Source organism: Lygodium microphyllum, chromosome 11 (assembly GCF_053477565.2).
Source record: "Lygodium microphyllum isolate KBCC chromosome 11, Lygodium_microphyllum_v1.1.10, whole genome shotgun sequence".
Lineage (NCBI taxonomy): Eukaryota > Viridiplantae > Streptophyta > Polypodiopsida > Schizaeales > Lygodiaceae > Lygodium > Lygodium microphyllum.
In genome coordinates this window covers 17,612,462-17,636,433 of record NC_141145.1, presented here as the reverse complement: position 1 = coordinate 17,636,433, position 23,972 = coordinate 17,612,462, and positions in this window count along the sequence as shown.

Below are 23,972 nucleotides of genomic sequence, written 5' to 3'. Positions count from 1 at the left end.
TGTGAGAAGTTAATTATGGCTCCACTTGGTTGGTCACCAAGATGGATGTTGTAATGGGACCACTTGTAACATTTGTGGTCAAGGATTTGGGCACCCCTTGACTACAAGTATCGATATAAGACCCAATATTTAGTCAACACAAAAGTCATTTTACATCTAAATCTAGTTTTCTTAAGTGGCATGGTGGTTTCAAACTCTCATTTGCATTGGCAAGTGTGCTTATCATTTTGATATGGTTGTTTGGTGTCTCATTTGATAAGAAGGCATCCTACTTTACTTTTATCATTTTCCAACTCAAAAGTGATACAATAGAGATGTGATGCCAGAGATTGCTTGTCTAAAGTTGGATGTAACTCACATGTAAAGGAGGAAGAAAGAAGACTTTTTTGCTAGGCTATGTTCATGCACAATAGGAAAAATACATTATAAGTTCATAGCTTTTCCTCTATTAGCAAGTGGTTTGTTAGGTAAACTTGTAAGTTATATTCTCATCAAAAGGTCAATCCACTTCTATACATCCATATTAACATTTTGATCCAATCACTCACTTCTTTTTCCTTGCTTCAACTCACTATTCCAAATGAATAAGCTTAATAATGGCCTATTTTTATTGTCAACACGTCAATACATCCAAGTTGTACATCAAGTGAATGGTTAATAAGTCCATCTCCATTGTCATGTAGATTTTTGAACAATAGGCATTGCCATTATATGATCTTATTATCTATAGATCTATATTAGGATAAAGGACTAGCATTTACAGACAAAAATAATAACTTTAGAAACAAAAAGAGAATTCTTTCAAGATTTCTAAAAAGAATAATACAAGTTTTAATAATAAGCTAACTATATGCCAATATTTATTTAACAAAAAACAAATCACATCCTTATTTCTCAATACAAGTATCATTTATTGTTAGGTAGTCAAATAACATTTGTAGTAGCTAGGCAAACATATAAGTTACAAAAAAGACATTCCATGACCCGCCGTCCTTCTTTCCAAGTATAGGTAGCCTTTATGGTCAAGAATCAACTAGTAAGACACATGCAGTCAAGATTTTAACAATTTCTTTAAAAGAGAAATGAGTTTAATAATTTTGATTTTACAAGGTGGTCATTTATATTCATGTTTACTTTATAGGTTTATGCTTGAAGATAAACCAACTCAGATAAAATTCATATGTTTTAATATGTGTATCAACTGCGAACTTACCACAAAATAAAGTGAAGAAAGTTTGAGCATATTGCTTAGTGGAGACTACTGTTATCCTCTTTATAAATAGACCTTGCAAGGAAAAAATAACCAAGCAAAAAAGTTATTCAAAGCCTAAAAGATAATAGTTGTAACATCATAATGTAATTTCATACAATAGCTATATACCAAGAGTAGAAGAGAATATGAACATAGAACCACACTACTTAAATATCATGGTGAAGAGGTGGAACAAGTCTTTTCATTGTTTTATAATTATGGGGGAAGGTGCCATTTCCTCAAGTGCTTTTGAGAAGAAAGTTTAATTTTCTTTATTGCTTAATATCACTAAGATAGGTTACAATATAAACATAGTTTTGAACTTAGATTCTAACATTGGCAAAGATCATACTTATGAACATCGTATTTGTCTTCACTATAGCCAAGCCTACAATCATGAGAAAGAACTGAATGAGTAAACTACATATAATCATGTGAAATAATTGAATAAGAAGATTCATCAATTTCAACTTTAAAACTCATTGATTTGATCTTACTACATCAAATCTAACTACATCAATTAAGTTGGTATTAAATCATAATTACAACTAAGTTAGGCACTAATTATATGTTAGTACTTTATAACTAAACTCATATTACTATTATTGCCTAACTAAGCATTGTATAGTACTAAAGTATTAACTTATACCTAATAAGAATAAATACTATACTTACTAATTAAACTAACCGACTATTAGCAGTGACTAATAGCGACTACTACTAAGTTTGATATGATTTGAACTTAGAAAAGTATGGTATTAAATAATGTCTAATATTACTAACTAACTAATATATAGTTATTATTTGTATATGAAAATTGTTTGATAAGAAGAATAAATAATAATAAAGCTATATTACTCATTTTATAATTAACTATATCAACCAACTAACAAATAAAATAATGAATAGATTATATCATACTCACATCTAGTAACTATATCATACTACTCATGCATGCTACTATATTATACTTCACCATCAACATTCATAGTAGTGGCAACTTCATAGCCTATTCAATGTAGAGGAGGGACTAAAATATTATTGCTAGCATCAATCTCAATGACACCTATGTACCCAACTATGCTAGTATGAATGTTGACATGGTGTATGAGGTGAAGAGAATCATCTACCATGAGTTCACCCATGTGTGGGAGTCGGATAAGTATGGCACAACACTTGCTATCTCGATTGAAGGCATCATTGTGTCCATTCGCTTGACCACTAGCCTAATGCTATCTCATTGGATTAGGCCTGATACAAATGACAAGTGGGATTAGGGGTTTGACATCACTACATACTTCCCCTAAGACTACGAGGCCTTGCATCCTAGCTTCTTCTAAGTTTTCAATGCCAAGGTGGCAATGTCAATGTTGAGCTTGGATTACTTCTCTCAAGTTCTTAGCAAAATCATCTATTTAAGCTTTGGGTAGACAACAAGAATATTTGGAATCCTTTAGCTGAACTCCCTTAGGCCACCTCGTAATGCATCATTTGATTAGGAATGGGGTACAACCTAAGAGCACCCATGTATCTATGATGTTGATTATGTTTATCTATAAAAAAATAAAATAAAATAAAATAAGAAAATAAAGAAAAAGAAAGAAAAGGAAAAGACCAAGTCCTTGAAATCATTCGAGTACCACAATTAGTGCACCTATGATTTTTAACCTAGCCCCATCCCCCACTTCACGCTTAGGGCACCTCAAGGGCATGACTTCTAGACCTATCTCCCTAAGCTGCACACCACACCTACAATGATGCATGAATTAGGTCCTCAAGAGTGGGACAACATCGCACGCTTGTGACCCAACTCCCAATTCCATTGGCAATTGCACCATGCACTACATGGAGAGGTAGATACACCCCTTAGGAACTGCACAACTTTGTCTTGCAGGTTAAGATCGCGTCGTATCAACCTCAGAGGGCACGAGGAGGGATCCATCCAACACCATCTTTAGTTTCAAAGGACAGATCTGCCTATTTACCATTCTCCAATAAAGATCCATCCACCACCATCTTCAATTTCAAAGGACAGATCTACCCACCGCCAGTGTCAGGGAGGGACCCGCCCCAATACCATCTTGAATTTCAAGGGCAGATCCATCCAATGCCATTCATAGCAAGGGCTTTTATACAAACTCAAAAATCCATCTAGTTACACCCATCCCACCTTCTAGCTACTACCCATTAGTGCCATGGGATTGGCACTCTGCTAAGATGGAGGTAATGTTAACCTTAGTACAAAAAAAAGCAGAAAAAGTGAAAAAGCACAAATTAGGAGCTGAAAGAGGTGGCTCAAAAGGAAATCCGACTTGGAAGAGCACAAAAGTGTAAGCATGGCCACAAGAAGTCCAAGGCGCAGCCACCAGAGCCCAAAAAGTGCTAAAAAAGAGAAGGTACACCTTTGAATGTAAAGACGCAGCCAAAATCCTTGTAAAAGAGCGCCATGCTCCCTCCTATGCAAATTGTAAGGGTGGACGGGTGGTAGAAAGGAATCTAGGAAGATAAGAGGACAACATGAAAGAGGGCCTAGGCCATGGCCATGTAAAAAAGGGGATGATCGCCCAAAAGAGATAAGGTTCTGTATATAAATTCAAAAAGTGAATGAGAAGCTCATTCTTTGGTTTGTGGCAAAGCTCTTTTTTTTCTTCTTCTTCTTCTTGCCTTCTTGCTTGCACTCGAGTGAGGGAGTGTGAGTGAGTGAGGGAGTGAGTGTATGAGGGTGAGGGATCTTGGAGAAGAAGCTCTCCATCATCTCCTCTCTTCTTCTTCTCTTCTCTTCTCTTCTCTTGTGCGGCTATGGATGATAGAGCTTGAATGAGAGGGATTGAGGTTGCTCAAGCTCACATTACGAATTGTGGAGCTACTGGTGTGCATGAGGGAGGAGGGTACTCAATCGGGCATCAAGGTAAGCTCACCACACTCGTAGAGAGGGATAGTGTGTTGGCTATGTGAGAGGTAGCCATTAGTGCTAAGCTTGAAACACTTGAAAGAATAAGCGGTTCATGGGTCTTGGTGGTCGAGCATGAGCTCCCAACATGCATTGTTTGTGACAGTCCTCCTTCTGTGTCAAGAGAGCTAACTTCTTTTGGAATAGCTCTTGGTTTTGTATTGCCCACTCAAATTGCTTGATTAGCTCCATTACTTTCCTATCCTATTGCAATTCCTCTTCTATAACCTTTCTTGCTTTCCTAGTCCGGCCCTCAATTATTCTTGTTATTGGACTTATGTTCTTAATTCTCCTTCTAGGTAGGTTTTGTCTTTTATGGCATTAACGTATTGACTTTCTATCTGCATTATATTTTTTTATTTCTACTTCATATTCCTCCTACATATCCTTATATCTCTTTCCATTATCCTCATTTTCCTTTGTCTTCTTGGTCCCATTGCTCTTCTAGTTTTTTTAGACAAACCATCAACACGCAAAGTATGATCAAGCAAGCGGCACAAACGAAGGGGATTTGACAAACCCCATCAATTGATCTAACAAGGGACTTGACTTGGGCGTCTTCCCAGAGGCTATTCAGCAACTGGTCAGCAGCTACAATGCGCACACCCGGTATGAGCACCGCGGTTGGACATAAGATGCTATCATCGCAAACTTAGAAGAAGAGAGGAAGCTAGCCCATAAGGTGTTGCAAGGCATAGCCGCGTATAATAGAGACTAGCAGGCCAGGAGTCAAAGGCAAAGCATGGAGTTGTGCGAGGTACAGCGAGTGCTAAACTTAGCCAGCAGAAACCGAACGGATCACGAGAGAGCCCTAAAAGGAGACTTAACGTTGAGCAAACTTGTTATGAAGCGATTGTTAGACAACATCGCATCAGAGCAAAGTGCTGCAACATTGGTGACCTCACTACTGGCAGGATTAGGAGCAATCCAAGGCTCTAAGAGAGAGTCTAAAATCCCAATAGTCGCAAAGCAGCTCGACAAGTACCAACCCCATGACGACCCATATAGCTTTGTAGAGTAGTTCGAGAAAGTCTGCAAAGCCAACGGCCTCAGCGACCTGACTCAGCGTTCTCAAGCGTTTGGGCTCTACTTAGGTGATAAGGGCAGGACCTGGTATACAAGCTTGGATGCTGCAGAGTGGGCAAACTTCAATAACCTCAAGAATATCTTCATTAAGAGATTTGCCGAGCCTGGATACTCCGACAATCTGCTAGTGCTACTGATGAATGTCAAGCAGAAAGAGAAGGACGACATTCGCGATTACGTAACCCACGTAAGGAGCCTCTTCAAGAGAATCCCTACAGGTGAACGACTGACTGAAAGAGCAGTTTCAACAGTGTTCATCAGCAGAATTCGAAATGAGGAACTATATAAGGCTTTGGTAGCCAACTCGAGCTTGCAACGAGACATGCTAGCTAGGGTTTTTGAGGAAGCTATCAGGGTTGACGATCAACTGAAAGAGAGGAGCTCCAGGAGCTCCAACTCAGAAGAAACCATCTTGCAAGGTTTGAAAAGAGCATCAACCTCTAGTGAGTGACCAACCCCATCATCCCAAGATAAGGGGAAGGTCAGCAAGACGAACCACGACTTGGCTAATGTCAAGATGGAGATAGTCAAGCTACAAGACCTGTGGAGACGACCAACTCAGCCACACATCCAATGTGTGTACTATGGCAGAAATCATTTGCCAGTCGAGTGCTCGAGACCTTGCACTAACTGCGGTAGGTTCGGTCACGACATTATGCACTGTAGATTGCCCAGGAGACTTTCGCACTCCCAACCATACGGTCAGCCTTACCTAGAGAACAGACTGCAGCCACTTTTCGAAAGAGGAGCCCCATTGGCCCTTCCTGTGCCTAACAACATTAAGATGGCTGTCCCCAAGGTGGACATAAACCCTACAGGTATACCTAGGCCGCCCGGTCCCTATGTGACCCATTCACTGAGTGATGCTCCAATCCACTACGTGGAAGAGCCAAATGAGGAAGAGACTTACTTATACCCTTATGTCTCTCATGACGATGAGGGCAATGCCATCCTTATGGACTATCGACCAGTACCAATGATGGCGTTAGGGAGAGGATGAGGTAGAGACCTAGGAGGGCAGATGCAGGATCCAATCATCTCTTGGACTTGTGATCACCCAGGCCATGTCTCATCACGTTGCCCCGAGAGGGAGCAGTAGAACATAGACAAAGTTGACCTAAGGTGTGTTGAGTGTGGAATCACCCATCTCTTCGTCAATTGCCCAAAGCGGAAACCTTCAGTAAATTCAGTCGAAGTACCATATGTCCCATTGGGACTATTTGGTGGAACCTTGATGGGGAGGCTACACCCATCCCGTTGCGGGTCATGATCCGTGCCCAGACAAAGCAAGCCAGCATATCACTACCGGGACCCAGCAACCTCGATGCAGCCTCGACGGGAAAAAAGAGCCATAGGCGAAGAAACAACAGGCTAGAGGCTAAGATCGCACTAAAAGCTGAGAGTGCTACAAGTCTGCCTATTGGAAAGAAAGTCAAGGATGTAGAGACAGAAACTTCAGCCCCCAAGACGGCCAAAAACGGAAGTGCCAAGGTAGGGGAGTACCCACATTCAAAGAGCCAACTCGAGGCCATAGAGAAAGTGAAGGACTGGGTAAAAGTGGCCCAAGAGCACTTAAGGGATGTTGAGCCCATCCTAGAGGACAAGAGCGAGGATTTCATCAGCATGAGCACTGCAGTCTCACCCCCTTGACCAAAGTCAAGAGATGCAACTGCACCGCAGATAGTACCCCTTAGGGCAAGCCTTGATGCTGCAGGCCCACAAATCAGTCACGGCCATTGGCCAGGACAATCCGACATAGGAGAGGGACGAGCAGCTGATAGCCTCCTTACCACGCTAGTGACCACCACAATGACGTTAAGCCTAGGAGACTTGCTTAAGCAGCACCCAACCCTAAGGCAAAACCTCAAGCAGTGGGTCGAGGAATCATGAGAACATGCGTCAGATCTGCAGGATCAGGATGCAACACAAATACCGAGTCTAACGCTACACTTTGTGCCAAAATCCTTGCACATTAATGCTTTCTAGGAAGGCACCAAGATGCATGTAGTGTTACCAGTCCTAGCCTTAGGAGACACAACAAGAAAGGGGATCGTAGACACGGGAGCTGGGGTTAGTGTACTAAGCTATGTAGTACTATAGACCCAGGGAAACCCACCTGTTGAGACCGCTCGGTTTAATGTCACATTAGCAAACGGCATGAGGTGAGGCCATTCGGGGTACTTAAAAAATGGCCAATGAAAATCGCAGGTGTCCAGTTCTCTGTCGACTTTATAGTCATGAAGGGGGTGGACTACGATGTCCGTTAGGTCGGCCCTGGATGCATAATGCCAGAGTTATTGAAGATTGGGGTAACGGCTTGATATTCTTAAGGCAGTAGGATGGAAGCTGTGAGGGTAGAGATGGACACTTGGAAGACCTCACCAGTCAACTTGGATGCCATCTCCTCGATGCTCAAGGGCGACAGTCAGGTCAAGAAGTCTTATGGGCCCTTGACCAAGTACATCCCATGTCCAGAGGATGAGCGGGATTGGATGCATGTCCTTGCTATAGTCGACCTGCCATTCTCGGATCAAGAGGCACATGAGCAAGCCATCAAGATGATGGGCACGATCGATGGCACGCCCTCTATACCAGTGTGCATGATGGAAGGAACCCTTCTTGGGAGACCTAAGCCCATCACGGGCAACAAGAGAGAACTCCAAGAGGCCCTGGAATACTTAACAGACAAGCTGGCTAATAATTCAGCAGTAAACCTCAAACCACTTCAGGATCTCTTAGGTGAATCCAAGTGGCTATGGACCAGGGTGCATGACTTGAACCTTATGTAGAACTGGGCCTTAGTCTCGGATTGACGACAAGAGATGTGTTAAGAAACACAGATCTAGAGCTAGTTAGCTATGGTGGACACAAATCAAACACACGATACATTATCAAAATGAAAGATTGTAACTCAAGTGAATTAGGTTCCAAGATAGATTAGCTTGGACTCATAAACACAATCTTGAGTGAATCAAATTGATAGTGCCATTTTTTGAAATGAGTGTCAAGTACATGCCTTTATAGCTTTTTGGATAGTACCACTGTACCTCACTGTGCATATGGGATTTTGGACATCTCTTCTTAGAGCTTCTAGAGCATACATCTTTGTCATATCTCTCATACAAAGCCACTTATGGACAAGCCTCCTTTGGGCACATATTCAGCCTCTATGGGCATACATCATTTGTCTATTTCTCAACACCCCCCCTCAAATGATGATTCCCTACACTTGCTGGCTTTTGCCCCCCCTTCATGATGACATGGCCCGGAAGAGTAGCTCATAGGCAGCCTAGTCAAGTTAAAGCTTGAGACTTTACATCTTGGTAGGGTTTTAACATCCACTATGGGAAACAAGATTCACTATGGGAAATTAAGATCCACTATGGGAAAAATTCTTTGTTGACAGCAGCGAAAATTTCTTTATCCTCTTCATGCTTCTTTGGCATCTTTTGTACTCTTTGGTGTAGTTTTTAATCCTCTTGGACACCTTCTTGGTCTTCATGCTCTTTGCCTTTGTTGTGATTCTTGTCCCTTTGTTGATGCATGGTACTTCTCCTTTTTTTCTTTGTGCTTTTACAAATGAACACATTGATGGGTACATGGGCTTGGTTTGACAAACTTTCATACATTGAAGTTCGGGATACATGTTTTTTTTTTGGATTTTATTTGGCTCAATGGATTTTGGACAAGTGAAAGAATGAATAAATAAGTGAGAGAGAGAGAGGATGAGCTGGTGTGAATGGACTTTAAGGGCTAGGGTTTTTAACCATAGTATTAGCCTTTTAACGAAATGAATGTAATGTAGAGCTACAGCAGAGCAACATGTTGGTTATCCAAAAAGTCAACCTGGTTCATTATATCCATCCTCATAGATGTTTCAATTTGAAGAGTAAGTATCGATAGATGAACCACCTAGTGAACAACAGGCCAACAAATTCAAAGAAGTTGGGAATGAGCGGCAGCTTGTCAATCGCCCCTATGAGTCCAGCCAATGCCCACAAAACAATCAATCCCGCAAAGCCCAGCCCGCCAATGGCTAGATTATCTTATGCTTTGTCCCAAGCTTCCTGAATAGACTTCAATACACCTTGCACAACCTCAGAAGGATCACTTGACTCCCCAGTTGCCATGGCAATAGTTCTCAATCCCCTCCCATTCTCTGAGGACTTGTTGGAGAGCGGCGAGGAGGCAAGGCTGCAGGAGGAGTTTCGCTGGCAGACAGCTGGTGGCTGATGATGGCGGACAAGGGGAGGGAGTCCTTGGAAGAGAAGGCAGGCAAGCTTCCGATTGAGACGGAGGAGGGGACCAGGGTAGCGGTGGCTGAGATAGAAACCATGGCTACACAGCTCGTCCTTTTCTTCTGCCTCCTTCTTCATCACTCTTTCTTCCTTCATTCTTCCTTCCTCTGCTGATGCTACTTCTACCATTTTTCCTTCAAACCACAACCCTTCCCTTACTTCCAAGGGCAAAAAATTAGTGAACTACCTTAACCATATACATTCCATGTCAAGATTGTGGGAGAGAAGGAAGGAGTCTCACTTGTAGCTTTCTTGCTTGCACAATGGGGGAATACACACAAGGGTGGAGGCTGAAAAATAGTTTTCCTCTTCTTAGTTGTGTAAGCCAAAAAGAACTCAAGTACAAAGAAATAGAAGAACCCTATGTATGGGTCTAAAACCAAACTCAACTAACTAAGGTGGCATACTAACTGAGCCACGAACTAGAGTAGATAAGGATAGCTATCATGTAGCTATTATTCATGGGCGGTGTACCAACCGCATCTACAACTGACAAGTCGGTGACATAAATGCACAACGGTCACCCTGGCATATCACGAGTAGAGCTCGATATCTCAACACTCCCCCTCGAGCTCAATCCCAATTCCTGCACACCAAGCAGGTCTCTGAACTTGCGCAGCTTCTCTGCGCCCAATGCCTTCGTAAATATGTCAGCTACCTGATCCTCTGTGCTGACATAAACTAGATCAATAAGACCTAGTAAAACCCTCTCTCGCACATAGTGATAATGCACCTCAATGTGCTTTGTTCTAGCATGATAAACTGGGTTATTTGCCAAGTGTATACTACTCATGTTGTCACAATAAATGACAACTGGCCCATCTGTAGACTGATGCATATCATAAAGTAGCTTATGCAACCAAGCTACCTCACATGCAGCCATTGCTGCACCCCTGTACTCAGCCTCTGTGCTCGACAAGGCAACTGTAGGCTGTTTCTTGCTGCTCCAAGTGACTGCAGCACTCCCAAAAGAGAACACATATCCACTGGTAGATTGTCTATCAGAAATACTACCAGCCCAATTAGCATCAGTGTATCCATGCAGCTGTATCTCAACCCCAGTCTCATAAAATAGTCCATACTGCAATGTGGACTTCACATACCTGAGTATGCGTCTAGCTGCATCCAAATGCGGTTTCCTTGGAGCCTGCATAAACTGACTTACCAATCCAACAGCATAGCTCAAATTTGGCCTGGTAATAGTCATATAAATCAAACTTCCCACTATGCGTCTGTACATAGTAGGGTCTTCCAAAAGCTCACCTGCATCTGCGCTCAGCTTCACATTCTGCTCCAAAGGAACTGAAATAGGCTTACAGCTTGTCATCCCATATTTGGACAGCATGTCCAATCCATACTGCCTCTGCAAGAGCTGTATCCCACTTGGTGATCTAATCACCTCAATGCCCAAGAAATAACGCAGCTCTCCCAAATCCTTCATCTCAAACTTCTACTTCAATAGCATTTTCACATGAAGGATATCTTCATCACTGTCACCTGTCATAATCAAATCATCAACATAAATGACAAGCAGCATAATACCTTTCTCTGTTTTTCTCACATAAAGTGAGAAATCTACCTTGGAAATCTGAAAGCCAATAGTGACAAGATACTGTCCTATCTTGTCAGACCATGCTCTAGGTGCTTGCTTCAAGCCATACAAGGCTTTCTTCAATCTGCAAACAAACTCAGGATGAACAACATGCACATAACCTGGTGGCTGCTCCATATAGACCTCTTCTTGCAAATCACCATGCAAGAAGGCATTCTTTACATCCATCTGATGTAAAGACCATCCCTTTGATGCAGCCATAGCAATGACTGCTCTTACGGTTGCCATCCTTGCAACCGGACTGAATGTTTCTTCATAGTCAATGCCATATGTTTGTGCATACCCCTTGACTACTAATCTTGCCTTGTATCTGTTCACAGAACCATCTGCATTGTGCTTCACCTTATAAACCCACTTACAGCCAATTGCATTCTTACCTTTAGGCAAAGGTACCAATTCCCATGTAGCATTTTCTTCCAAGGCATCCATTTCTTCATCCATGGCTTTCTCCCATTTTTCTTTTCCCATGGAAGTAGGTTCACTCCCAGGTGCTCTCAAAACATCCCTGGTCTTCCTTACTCCAGGTGTAACAATAGAAGGAATACCCAACTCATCATCAATGCTCTGTTCTGAGCCACTGGATTCACCATCCACATAAGAGTGACCTGCATTCACATCAACCATGGGCTGATCTACCTTCTCTTTTCCTTTTCGTGACACATGCATACCACTATTTGCATTACTTTGAGAAGATTCTCCTGATCTCAATCTGCCTGTCCATGGCGAAGAATGTGAACCATTGCTAGAGGACGCTCCAGGTCCACTAATATTTTGTGACTGCTGTTGTGAATTCTGTGCAGCATTACCATTTTGTGCATCTACATCATCAATCACATTTACTGGTTTATACCAGCTACTCATCTCATAAAAAACAACATCTCTGCTCACTGTAAACTTACGAGTAGAAGGGTTATAGCATCTATACCCTTTTTGCTGTAGAGAGTAACCAATAAAGATGCACTTCTCAGCTTTTGGATCCAACTTGGATCTCAACTCATCTGGCACATGTACATAGGCAATGCAACCAAAATTTTTCAAATGAGAAATATCTGGTTTCCTACCAGTATACCTCTCCTTTGGAGTCATTCCATGTATTGCTGCAGTGGGAGTCCTGTTCATTATGTAGACTGCTGTAGCAACTGCTTCAGCCCAATAAAAATCTGGCAAGTCTTTTTCATTGAGCATGGCACGAGATACCTCTCCAATATGTCTGCTTTTCCTTTCTGCAATTCCATTTTGTTGTGGGGTATGAATGCATGAATATTGCTGCTTTATGCCATGCTCCTGCAGGAATCTTGCAAACTCATTTGAGAGGTACTCTCCCCCTCCATCTAACCTTAGGCATTTTATTTGCAGGCCTGTTTCTTTTTCAATCATAGCTTTAAGGGTTTTGAAATGCCCAAAAACTTCACTTTTCTTTTTCATAAAATACACCCAAACTTTTCTGCTATAGTCATCAATAAAAGTGACAAAATAATGACAGCCTCCAAGAGATGTAGCTTTAGTAGTCCACACATCAGAGTGGATTAATTCCAATGGTTTTTCACTCTCTTGAACATGTCTAGGAAATGGTTTTCTTGCCTGTTTTCCAAATTGACAGGCTTCACATACCTTATGCATTTCTGCAACCTTGAATTTAGGCAATCCGGCAACAATATTTTGGGCTTGCATTGATTTAAGTCGATGTACATTAACATGACCAATGTGTTTATGCCAGATATCAATATCTGCAACTACACGGTCCCATGTGCAAACATTGCTGCACTTAATTCAGGCATGTCTGCATCCAACGTAAACATTCTGCCCTTCTTCTTTCCTTTTGCTATCAAGCGACCTTTATTTTTCATATCCTCAACAAAGCATCCATGAGGATTAAATCTGACCTGCAAGCCCTGTTCAACCATTTGACCAACAGAAACTAGATTCTTGGTGATATTCGGGACATGAAATACATCGGACAGGTATTTCTTTTTCCCATCCTGCATAGACAAAGGAAATTTTCCAATCTGCACAATAGGATGTGCAGTATCATCACCAGTCTCCACAAATCCTGGTTTTTCCATTTTCCTTGCATCCTCCATCCATTCTGCATGACCTGTCATGTGGTCTTAAAGAAATTGAGAATGGAAAAAGGATTTAAATTATGCAAGGAAGGAGTAAGAGGTGTCCAATAGCTATCTAGCTCAGCCAAAGCTCTGATACCATGTTAAGAAACACGGATCTAGAGCTAGTTAGCTATGGTGGACGCAAATCAAACACACGATGCATTATCAAAATGAAAGATTGTAACTCAAGTGAATTAGGTTCCAAGATAGATTAGCTTGGACTCATAAACACAATCTTGAGTGAATCAAATTGATAGTGCCATTTTTTGAAATGAGTGTCAAGTACATGCCTTTATAGCTTTTTGGATAGTACCACTATACCTCACTGTGCATATGGGATTTTGGACATCTCTTCTTAGAGCTTTTAGAGCATACGTCTTTGTCATATCTCTCATACAAAGCCACTTATGGGCAAGCCTCTTTTGGGCACATATTCAGCCTCTATGGGCATACATCATTTGTCTATTTCTCATCAAGATGTACCAAGCCCTACGAGACGATGAATAGTCTGGCGCAGAGGACTCTGACGACGAGTACAAAGACTGCCAACCCTTCAGTGATGGAAGTGAGAGTGAGATGGATTCAGTAGAATAAGACACGGAGGGACATGAAATAGAACAAATACGGGTGGATTCCAAGCAACAAAAAAGAAGTGCCTACAAGACAGAGCGAGGACTCATGCAAATAAATTGTGACCGTGCCTGGTTAGAACACATAGGAGCCATAGATCTTGAGCAAGCATGCCTAGCTCAACCAGGAGCGACACCAATGCTTAGGGCAGAATTACCATCTGAACTAGACCACCAAGGGAGACCCCCTCTTCTAGTGAAGATGGCGAGTTCGACTCTGAGTCGGTGGTGAGCTTCGATAGCAACCCAGAAATATCTAGGCCGCCCAAGACTCGATGCACAAACGGGGACTTACCTGTCCACCTGAGGCGCAGACGATTGAAGCAAGGAAGGGCGAACCAACCCAGGGACACCCGAATAGATGAACAACGGAAACCACAAGACCTTCCTAAATGATTTATGAAATTCAAGAAAGGAGATAGGGTAGTGATCTTGATGGGTGCCAAATGGTAAGGGAAAATGAGCGAACCAGCTAGGATCAAAGAGGTGAACTTAGCTCGGGAAGGGGAGACACCCCTACCAGTCTTCATTGCTGATGACTTGGCTGAGAAAGAGGAAGCGAGTCTTGTCTCTCACTTGCGAGAGTATGTAGAAGTATTCGCATGGTCCTTAGAAGAGCTTAAAGGGGTAGATCTGAGTGTAGTGACTTATAACATACCCATGACACCAGACGTAGCACCGGTGAAGTTGCGACCGTACCCAATGAATCCTAAGCACGCTCATGCTGTCAAGGAAGAGATTGATAAGCTAACGAAAGCAGGATTCATTTACGAAATTGAGCACACAGATTGGGTATCACCCATAGTCATTGTAATGAAGAAAAATAGAAAAATTAGAGTGTGAGTCAATTACAAGAAGGTAAACGCTGCTACTAAAAGGGATAACTATCCATTGCCATACCCCAAGCACATGCTTGAAAGAGTAGCAGGAAAGGAGGCCTACAGTTTTTTGGACGGCTTCTCAAGATACAATCAGGTGCAAGTGCATCCTGCCGACAGGCATAAGACTGCCTTTGCCACCGAGTGGGGCGTCTTTGCATACATAGTCATGCCTTTTGGGTTGACTAATGCCCCTGCCATCTTTCAACGTCTCATGTGCACCATATTTAAAGACATGCTTCACAAGGAGTTAGAAGTCTTTGTCAATGACCTCTACGTTCACTCGACCTAGATGGAACACTTGAATAAACTCCAAGCAGTCTTTGACCTGTGCCACCTATATCGTCTCTCCTTGAACCCCTTGAAATGCCAATTTTGGGTGAAGTATGGATGCATCCTCAACCACATGGTGTCGAAGAACGGCATTACCATTGACTTCTCAAAGGTCAAGGCTATTGTCAACCTTCCACCCCCAACCAACTACAAGGGAGTTCAATGCTTATTAGGCCATACACGGGATATTATCGATGGTTTGTGTTGAATTACACATTGATAGCTAGACCTTTTTACAAGCTGCTGATTGTCTTTGCTCTAACCATAGCACCAATTCTACGAGCCCCGGATTGGACCATAACCTTCCACGTGCATATGATGCTTCTAAAATTGTTGTGGGGGCAGTGTTGTGCCAACCTGGCGAGCACAACCTAGATTATCCAGTGAGCTTTGCTAGCAGACAACTCACAAAGATGGAAATGAATTACTCGACAATGGAAAGAGAGGGCTTGGCCATGGTGTTTGCTGTGAAGAAGTTCCGGCATTATCGATTGGCTACATCCTTTACCTTCTTTGTAGACCATCAAACCTTGCTATACCTAGTGAACAAACCTTGCGCTACAGGACGCATAGCTTGGTGGCTCCTTCTGCTTTTGGAGTTTGACTTCTTCGTGGTTGTACAGAAGGGAAAACAACACTACATGGCTGATCATATGCCACCCATCCCCACAGGAGAATCCGCTGGAGAATGCATTACCGATGAATTCCTAGAAGACCACCTCCTTAACCTCTCCAGTGGGGGAGGGATTTATTCAAGGCCGATCTAATGCCATATTGGGCAGATGACATAGTCCAAGTGCTTGAGCACGGACTGCTTGAACGACCAATAGAGAAGGCAAGACTGAGGTGACTTATTCTCAAAATTCAACCCTATCAGTTGATAGCAAGCCAGCTATATCGCTTAGGGCAAGATGGATTGCTATGCAGATGCATGTGCGAACATGAGATGCACGACATGCTCTTGGAGGCACACAGTGGGATTGCTAGTGGACACTTTAGCGGAGACACAATGGCCCACAAGGTGTTGCAGTCTCAACTATGGTGGCCAATGCTGTTTCGTGATGCCGCACGATTTGTTAAGCATTGTGACAAATGTCAGCGAACGAAGGTCAAGGATCAAATGGAGTTGATCCCAATCATTGCACGACAACCCTTCGAAAAATGGGAAATCGACTTCATGGGACCCATCAGCCCCACTGCACAGTATTCTCAGGCCAAATACATCATTGTGGCCATAGACTACCTAACAAAGTGGGCAGAGGCGAGAGCAACCCAAAATAACGATGCTTGAACGATTTCCAAGTTCTTGTGGGAGCAGGTGATCTCACAATTCGGATGCCCCATCGAACTAGTCAGTGACCAGGGGACACACTTCATCAATGAAGTGATAACTCATCTCCTATCCACCTTTCTAATAATCCATCGGAAGTCCTCTCCATACTACCCTCAAGCAAACGGCCAGGTAGAATCCACAAATAAGATTCTTGTCAACGTCCTAACCAAGGTAGTCTCGACCTCACGCAACAACTAGGATAACAAGCTGATGGCAGCCTTGTGGGCTTACCGCACAGCTTACAAAACGGCTGTTGGACAGACCCCCTTTAGATTGACCTACGGAACCGAAGCAATTCTCCCTGTAGAATTCTTTGTGCCTAGCCTATGAATTGCACTTTAAGAGCGATGGGAAGGAAAGGAGGCATGGATGCAATGCCTAGTAGAGCTCGAATGCCTCTCGGAGACTCGTCTTCTAGCCACTCATGCACTCATATGTGAGAAGTCACAACGCAAGAGCTAGTTTGACAAGCATGTCAAGCAACATGATTTCAAACAAGGCGACCTAGTGCTCCTATACTCAATTAAGGGCAAAAGCAAAAAATGAAGTTTCGGGGTCTTGGACCTTTCAGAGTCTGTGCGATCAGCCGAACGGTCAATGCCGAGCTCAAGACTCTAGCTGGTGAAGGAATAGGCTTCTTCAATGGCAATCGTGTCAAGAAATACTATCCCTCCACGCATCCTTTGCATGAACCACCAATGTTGGAACCACTAGTCAACGTCCGAGTAGCCACCATCACCGAAATCGATGACAAGGATGAGAAAATCGTGGAACCTGCATACCTGCACATCACGGTCACTGCCAAGCGAACATGCATCTTCAATGCCTTAATTGACGAGGGAGCGGACTTCAATGTCTTGACTCACGATCATTGGACCCAACTTGGCACACGATCATTGGACCCAACTTTGCAAACTGCCACTACAACCCAGTAACGCCAGATTAAATCCAAATGGGGGCCGCTCCTATGCACTCCTCGATAAGTGCAAGACCGCCGTTTCTATCGAGACTAAGACTGTACCAATGATCTTCTACATGCTGCCAAACACCAAGGACACAGGCACGGAGACGCTGCTAGGGCGAACCTTCAAGAAGAAAACTTGTTGCCACATCGATTATGAGTTACATCGGATTCACCTTGCCATAGGCAACATCCACATTGATACACCTTTCAACAAGGGTTACGCGAAGGAACAATCCGCACGGCCACCAATAGAACTATTAGCATCCGAATCTAAGGAGAAGGGTAGTGCCCGGCCACCACCTACTACCTCTCAAGAATTGCTGCTCGTGGTAACAAAAGCTAAGGCACAACAGCCTAGTTTCCAATGGAGGCCTAAATAGTCGCAATCGCCGCCTAGGAGTCATTACATACGACCTCATAAGACCCAAAGCTCTAAACCTAGGACACCAAGGCGTAGTTACAGAAATCAAGGCATGATCAGGCGAAGGTGGGTCTTTAAAGCCCTCCTGCACGTGCAAGGCTATTATGAGGGGAATGCTTGGTTATGGATCCCTAAAGCCCACATAGCCAAGACCACGATTCGTATGCTACCCCCAAGCTTGATCACCCCCAGCCACATCAAACCTTAAAACCATAAGCCCTAGTGCTCCGTAGGCCCACATCCATCAAGCCCATCCACACATATGCCCGAGAGAGTCAAACAAGCCTATCGGCCCAAACGACAGACATTGTCGCATGACCCATCACCCACTAGAGCCCATCCGACTACAATGATCCACTCTAAAGGTAGCAGTCCATCAGAAGTAGTTGCTGCTTCCCCAGCCCTAAGCTAGGAAGCCCAATCGCAACCTAAGGCACACCCGCAACCACAACTATCCACTGTCAAAGGCTCTAGTGCTATCAAACCCCAACCACCAGCACGTCTTAAACCCTCCTACGAGCAGAAATCATTTTTGATACTGGCCTCAGATCTAGCCGAAGATATAGGGGATGATGTGGTTGATTGCATTAGATGGCTCGATGCCACCTTCAGAGAGCTAGCTCTGAGCTATGACCAGTTGAACTTAGGCTTGTTGCTCGAGCCTTTTGCAATCGAAATTCACACGATGCCTTGTTCTTGGGAGACATTTGAACTTGCCTTCACAAAGGCAGAAAACTCCGCTGCTGCTGTATTGCTCAACAGCGAGGTCTCTAAAGAGTAAGCCCTCAAACAATGCCTCATAACATCATACGATCAACGAACCACTTCTACCATCATGGACCAGGAAATTGCAGAATTATCCCAACTTGTTGGGAGTGAATCCCCATTCTTGTGGTACTGGTACACTCTTAGGTTGCAATGGGAAGTAGAGGGATGTCGAGTCATGACCAACGCAGAGTAGCGCCGCGCAATCAAAACAACAGAGTACGACCCCACTTATATCGTGCCAATGTCATATAGAGTGTTAACCACTCTTCGCGATGACTGCTCCCTGGAAGAGTACATCAAGGGACACCCTTACCTTGATCGCCTACTAACTGATGAGGAGCTACACATTGCTAGCCACGGTACCTCTGATGACTTCCTAACAGATGTTCTCACTTACATAATACACGTTGGCACTCTCCCTTTTGATCTCGATCGCGCAGCTCAGTTAGAGTACAACCCCAATTTTTACACTTGGTTCCTACGCCGGTGACTCCTAAGACCCATTGCCAAAGGTCCTCAACCTTCAAAACCTTCAATCCTAGTAAGGATTCTTCTCAAGCTGGGAAGGGAAGGGGAGTGAGTGAATCAAGAGATCAATTAAAACCAATGAAAATCAAGCAAAACGCATAAGCATGTAGACAACGAGCGAGATAGGAAAATGTCAAGAGAACTTTGAAATAAAGGGAAAAAGTTAAAGATGAAAGGGAAGGCTCCACATTGGATAGGATTTTAATGCTTTCATTCAATAAATACATAGAGTCTTTCCTTTTTAGTGTATGAATTTTCTTGTGAATTGTTGATTTGGAAGCACTAATGGAAACTAGGGTTTATGACAGGAACAAAAGATGTCGTAGCAAGACCGTGCCCACCGACTTCCATTGATGGAAGAGGAAAGAGCGCAGTACAGCATCACTCTGGAGAGCTGTGCCTACAACCAACTAAAGTTTCGAACCATTCACAATGTAGAAGGTTTGGTGGCCAAGGAGGAAGCGGCCAGGAGAGTCGTTGAAAAATGCAACTTCACCAAGCACCTTGAAAAATTTGCACAAGAACATGACCACACAAAGTGTGTGGAGTTTCTCAGGTCTTACGACCCCGACAATGAGTACGGCACTGTCACAATAGGAAGGGGACAAAACGCCAAACAGGTGAGGTTTGCTTAACCCCTGCCTTGGTGGAGAAGGCATTGGGACTGGAGCCAAAAATAGAGAAAAAGAAAAAGAGGGATGTGTACGCCATCCTGAAGATGAGAAAGGAGGACGTGCTGACAAATGATGGCATCGGCATCCACTTGAATACGATCAGCAGCTTATACAATGGTCTAGCAATCAGTGCATAATTTAGTACAAAGCGTCGATAGTATCCCGTATGGCCTAAGAAACACTGAACGCCCTTGTAGTTAATGGGTGGTGGTAGGTCGACAATGACCCTGACTTTTGAGAAGTCAGGGGCAATGCCATTCCTTGACATTACGTGCCCTAGGATACATCCATGCTGCACCCAGAACTGGCACTTTAAGGGGTTCAACGAGGGTTGTATAATCGACATCGTTCAAAGACAGCTCTCAACTTTTCTAAGTGTTCGGCCCAACTAGAGTGTACGCATAAGTCGTCTACGAACACCTCTAGCTCGCGTCTAAGCATATCCTTGAAGATGGTGCACATTAATCGTTGAAACATCACATGCGCATTCATTAGCCTAAAGGGCATAACGATGTAGGCAAATACACCCCACTCCTTGGCAAATGTAGCCTTGTGCCTGTCGTCAGGGTGCACTTGCACTTGATTATAGCTAGAGAAGCCATCTAGGAAGTTGTAGGCTTCTTTTCCTGCTACCCTCTCCAGCATGTGCTCGTTATACAGTAAGGGGTAGTTGTCCCTCTTCATAGTGGCATTAACTTTCTTGTAATTCACGCACACTCGAATTTTACCATTCTCTTTCATAACGATCACTATAGGTGATACCCAATCCGTGTGCTCAATCTCATATATAAATCCTGCCTTCATGAGCTTATCGATTTCCTCCTTCACTGCATAGGCGTGTCTGGGATTCATAGGGTAAGGTCATTGCTTTGTTGGCACCGCATCTGGAACCATTGGGATATTATGGGTCACAACCCTAGGATCGACTCCTTTAAGTTTATCCAAGGACCAGGCAAACACATCGACATACTCTCATAGGAGAGCAACATGTTTAGCCTCCTCATCCTTGGTCAAGTCGTCAGCAATGAACACAGGTCGAGGCTTCTCGCCTTTCCCTGCCAAGTTGACTTCCTTGACCTTGGTGGGTCCCTCAATTGGCTCATTGGTTTTCCCTTGTCTCTTTGCTCCTAGTAGAATCACCACTCTATCACCCTTCTTAAACTTTGTGAAGCGTTTGGGGAGCTCCTACGGCTTCTTTTGCCTCTCTGCTTTCGAGTCCTTAGTTCGCTTCTTGGCTTCCTCCTTTAGCCGTCTGCACCTTAGATGGACTGGCAAGTCCCCTTTGGTTCGTCTGACCTTAGAGGGTTGGGGTATTTCGAGATCACTCTCCGTACTGACTTCTGACTCCAAGTTAAACTCACATCCCTCGCTTGAGGAAGGAGTTTTTCCAGGGGGTCGTAATTCAGTAGGTGTATTCGTCTTAAGCACTAGAACTACCAATGGTTGCGCCACTCCTGCCTATTTGTAATCCATGGCTCCTATGTGCTCCAACCAGGATCTATCGCACTCCATCCGCATGACTCCTCTTTCATTCTAGCCTGCCCTTTCCCTTCTAGGCCTAGAGTCTACCTTGATTTGTTCCATTGTTCTCCCTTTAGTGTTATATTCTATCGTGTCTAACTCTTCTTCACTCTCATCTCCAATAAAGCGACAGTCCTCGTACTCCTCATCATCAGAGTCTTGCCCCTCTGACTAGTCATCCCCCAGGCTTTCCTCTCCAATCTCATTTTTGTCAGTGACTAAAGCCCATGGTTCAGATTGTGAATTTGGTCCATTTCCACTCAGGCTTAGCCAAAAGATCACTTAGGGGTTTTAGATTGGTAGCCATGTTGCCCTTTAGTTTATCGGTCAGGTACTTTATGATTTCCTGAAGCTCGAGCTTGTTGGTGGGGATATGGAACGAGACTGGTTTCCCTGGGTTACGTGAGCTTCCTGCCATCATGCAGAGTGGCACGATGGGCTCCCTTGCTAGCATGCTTGGGGATTTAGCAGCTTGCCTATATAGCTCTTCCTCATCTGAGAACGGTAGGTCAATGGTTGCCAAGATGTGCATCCAATCCCACTCATCCTCAGGGCAACGGATGTACTTGGTCAATGACCCATAGGGTTTGCTTGCCTGTGCATCACCTTTTAGCATGGTTGAGATAGCATCAAGGTTGGTTGGGGTAGTCTTCCAGGTATCCATCTCAACCCTTATCGCTTCTTTTCTATTCCCCAAGAAGATGAGATTGTTACCCCAATCTTCAATAACTCGAGCATTCCTCATCCAGGGTCGGTCTAGCAGTATGTTGTAGTCCACTCCCTTCATGACAATGAAGTTTACAGAAAACTACACCCCTGCGACCTTCACTGGCCAGTTCTTTAGGACCCTAAATGGTCTAACCTTCATTCCGTTGGCCAATGTGACATTGAACTTAGCTGTTTCCATGGGTGGGTTCCCCCAAGCCTGTAGAACTGTGTGGCTCACGACACTGACATCTGTGATGTGTCTATGATTCCTTTTCGTGTTGTATCCCCCAAGGCTAAGATAGGTAAGATTGCATGCATCTTATTGCCTTCCCAGAAAGCATTGATGTGCAGTGACCTTGGAACCGAGTGTAGTGTTAGGTTTGGAATCTGCGTGACTGCGTCCTGCTCTTGCAAGTTAGCGGCAGTGTGCTCCTCTTTTCCCTCCACCCAGTGCTTTAATTCTTGCCATAAGGAAAGATGCTGCCGAAGTAGATCTCCTAGGCTTAAGGTTACTGGCGTGGTTACTAAAGTGGTGAGGAGGTTGGTGGGTGGTTGCCTTCCTCCTTGGTCAGCACTCTTTGGCCATATGTCTTGGTTAGCTTACTGACATGCTTCTTCCTGGTCTTGCCTTTGTGGCATCTCATGTGGTGTGGGTGCGTTTCCCGATTGAGGTTGCGACAGTGAAATGGGTGTACTCACACTAGAGAGGTCTTCAATTTGGTCTTCCAACATGGGCTCTATGTCCTTAAGGTGTTCCTGGGCATCCTTGACCCACTCCTTGACTTTGGCTATAGCCTCGAGTTGCCGTTTGGGGTGGGGGTATTCCCCTACCTTGGCACTCCCTAGTTCTGCTGTCTTAGGAGCTGAGGTCTCTGCCTTTGCATCAGTGACCCTCTTTCCTGTCACTAGCATTGTAGCTTCCTCAGTCTTAAGGGTAATCTTTGCATCTGTTCTCTTTCTCCTTCTCCTCCGGCTTTTCTTTCCCAACGAGGCTGTATCCAGGTTACTTGGCCCAGTCAATGAGATGCCTGCCTGTTTTGTCTGTGCACGCATCATGACATGTAGTGGGATGGGCGTATCCTCACTGTCAAAGGTCTCCACACCGAACAGCCCCAAGGGTACTGAGGGCATATTGGCAGAACTAGTTAATGGCTTCCGTCTAGAACAGTCAGGAAATAGGTGTGTGATTCCACACTCGGTGCATCGAAGGTTAGCTTTGTCCTTTTTTGCCTGTTCCCTTTTTGGGCAGCATGATGAAACATGGCCTGGATGACCACAACTCCAGCATGAGATTAGATCTTGGCTTGGTCCTCCAAAGCCTCTACCTCTTCCTCTACCTAGCGCCATCACCGGTACTGGTCAGTAGTCCATCAGGACTGGATTGCCTTCCTGATCATAGGATATGTATGGGTTCACGTAGGTCTCCTCTTCACTAGGTTCTTCCACATAGTGAATAGGAGCATCACTCGGTGGATGGGTTACATAGGGCCTTGGTGGTTTGGGTATGCTTGTTGGGTTCATCTCTAGCCTAGGAATGGCTGGTCTTGTGTCATTTGGTGCTGGAAGTGCCAACTGGGCTCCCCTACCAAAGAGGTTAGGTGGCCTGTTGCCTAAGTATGGAGGGTTGTATTGCTGCGCATATGGGAATCTCCTTCGAAATCTGCAATGTAATGTATCATGACCGAACCTACCACAATTCGAGCATGGCCTAGATCTAGGATCTTGGCACTTGACTAGGAGGTGGTTACCACCACAGTGTATACACTGCACATGCGATCGCACAGGTTTCCTAATTTGGTCTTGCAATCGTGCAAGCTCCATTCTCACCTCAGCCAGCTCTTGGCCTTGGTCAACACTCTTTCCCTTATCCCGTTTGCTAGAGTTCTCTCTCCCTCCTGAAACTATTGATTGC